Raw genomic sequence first — 2753 nt, 5'->3', positions numbered from 1 at the left:
GAATTTGGTATAGCAGGAGTCAGCCATGATGCTGATATAGCCATAACATGTGCTTGTGTCTGAGCAAGTATTACTTTGTCGGTGTGCAATAGTTTGATGACATAATGTAGGTGATATTTAGTTGTCAGGGAACAGGGAATGCATATTGTAGCATTCTGCTGTGTTTGGCTGTTTGTCATGTGACTGCAGTGGAGGATTGTGGGTAGGATTCATGTTTRTTGKTGTTGAATCATTTTAGGGAATTGGTTAACATTGTTCTTTCAGCAATTAGTGTGTTGAGTTCCTCTAATTTGTGTGTTCATTATTTGTTAACTTGTGTTAAAGCGTTCAGCAGAAGGAACCATAAGTGAGAGTGGTAGGCCTAGTCATTAATAAGACCTGTGAGTTTCACTTTGTCTGTGTTGTTCATGAAGAAGAATCCAATAAAGGTTCTTCAAAACTGCCAYCTGGTGGTGAAGTCTTGAACTACAACATGAGCTACACCTCTCTCTGTAGCTGTGAGGTGTCATGATACAAATTGTGCCTAACGCATGTGCACTGTTATAAAGAACTTGTAAGATTCACTAGAAAAAATCCTCGTAACAATTTGCACTTACTTTTGTTAAGTAAATTTAAATGCTACAAATTCTTGTAATCTTTACTTATCATTATCTAGTAAAATTATCAAGAATATAGTTAAATATCTGTGAATAAATCAGGTAAATTTTACTTAATTTGATCAAGTATATGTTACAAGATTTAATTGAGCAAATTAAGTAAAATTTACTTGATTTATTCCCAGATCTTTAACAATATTCTTAATAACTTTTACTAGATAATGATGAGAGTAAATATTACATGAATTTATAGCATTTAAAATTACTTACCAAACGTTAGTGTAAATCGTTTACAGGATTTTCTACAGTAAATCTTACAAGTTATTTTTTGCAGTGCATCTGCCACCAACTGCATGAGTTATAGTTCAGTTTTATTTAATGTTTCGGTAGAAATAAGTCAGTTTTCAGCAGTAATTCAGACGCATTTCTAAACGACACAAACTTGTTGAATCTGAAAACACCTTTTAGCTGCTCTTATTTTTCTACGAGAGCTTTCACAACTAATTCACATCCACACAAGTCTCCTTTTCCCGCCAATTAGCACGTCTGAAAATAACGTGATGGTGTGAAGGTGAGCTGTGTGCTCGTCAGGCACGAACAAGGTTAGGTTGAAGGAAAGGCTCTGACTTGTAGTTTCACACTCTCATCCATGAATGATGCATACAGAAAACTTCATATTAGATATTTTCACAGAAAATATTGAGTTTTTTCTTATGATTATCACAGTTTATTTAGTTTTTTTCTATTTTAGTTTTATAAAAGCCTTTCCAAGGAAACACGCTGTAAACTGAAATGATTTAAAGCCATTTTGTCTTGAATTGAAATAAACTGCAAAAGTCAATCAATTGTAGATAAACATCAGAGTTTCCAGGGTTCTTACAGATTAAGGCAAGTTCAATTTCAGACTTTTTAAGACTTTTCAATGCCACTTTAAGTTAAATTTAAGACCATTTAAATAAAAAAATGTAAAAAAAGAAAGCAGCAATTTTACCCAAATGTTTATTTCAACACAAAACAATGAGCTGCAAGATACCTCTTGCAGCTCGTAAAACATTACAGTAAATCATTTAAAAAGTAAACAAATGTTACCAGTTATTTTAATATTTATCATTTTAAGACCTCTGAAAGATTGCTTTAAGACATTTTATTGGATTGATGAATTGACTTTTTAATGAACTCTAGTTTCATTAAAATCTGTTCTGTAGTTAATGAGATATTTTGCTAACAAACATATGCAGAGACTAGCGTTGTAGTACTGGAGCTATGGTCTAAAGACCAGTCTTCAGCACGTTTTGATGGTCTTGGTTTGGTCAGTCTCGACTCGATCACCATTGAGAAATCGAGATTTTCTTTCAAGACCAGTCACACACCTGTCGAAATATCACTAAACTGCCAGAATACTGTCCAATTTATTTGCTAACATCTTTGCTTTTATTACATTTGAAACATATTAATTCAAATCCAAGCACGACTTCTCACTAATTACGCATTTTGTTAACGCTGTCACCCATCCCCCTCTCTCATGTGGCACTCCAAGAAAGTGAGCAGGAGAAGATGGCTGCAAAATCTTCAGTAATACAATTCGGCTACGTAAATCCTAAATATATGTAAAATAAAATCTAGGAGGAAGCATACAGCTAATTCAGAGACAGTGGAGACCATGTCAAACTTTTATCGTCACTTAGAAATTTATTACAAAGAACTATTTTTAAGCCAAGTTGGCAAAGCTAGCTAACTAATGTTAGTGTCTGTACCACAATTATTAACCAGGATTTAATCAATACTAGCTACATATTAAGTTAGCTGTATACTGTAGGTTTGGGGGACTTTTGTTTTTCTGGTCTTGACTTGGTCCAGCCCCTAAAAGTCTTAGGTCTGTGTCAGTCTTGATACACTTGGTCTTGTGTTAGGTGGTCTTGACTACAAAACAGACACAGGCATGTTACATGATCACCCTCCACTCCTGGCAGTGAACAATAAGGACAGTTCGTATTAAAGACTTGGTTAGATGCAAAAAATAACCTTCATTTAAAGAAGTGATTGCACTCAGAAATCATTATTTCACTCAAACATCAATGAGTGCTCCTTCTTGTGCTGATTAGGACTAATTAGAGTAATATGGACAGTACACACACACACACACACACACACACACAC

Source organism: Austrofundulus limnaeus, unplaced genomic scaffold (genome assembly GCF_001266775.1).
Source record: "Austrofundulus limnaeus strain Quisiro unplaced genomic scaffold, Austrofundulus_limnaeus-1.0 Scaffold89, whole genome shotgun sequence".
In the NCBI taxonomy this organism is placed as follows: domain Eukaryota; kingdom Metazoa; phylum Chordata; class Actinopteri; order Cyprinodontiformes; family Rivulidae; genus Austrofundulus; species Austrofundulus limnaeus.
This window is presented reverse-complemented; position numbering follows the sequence as displayed.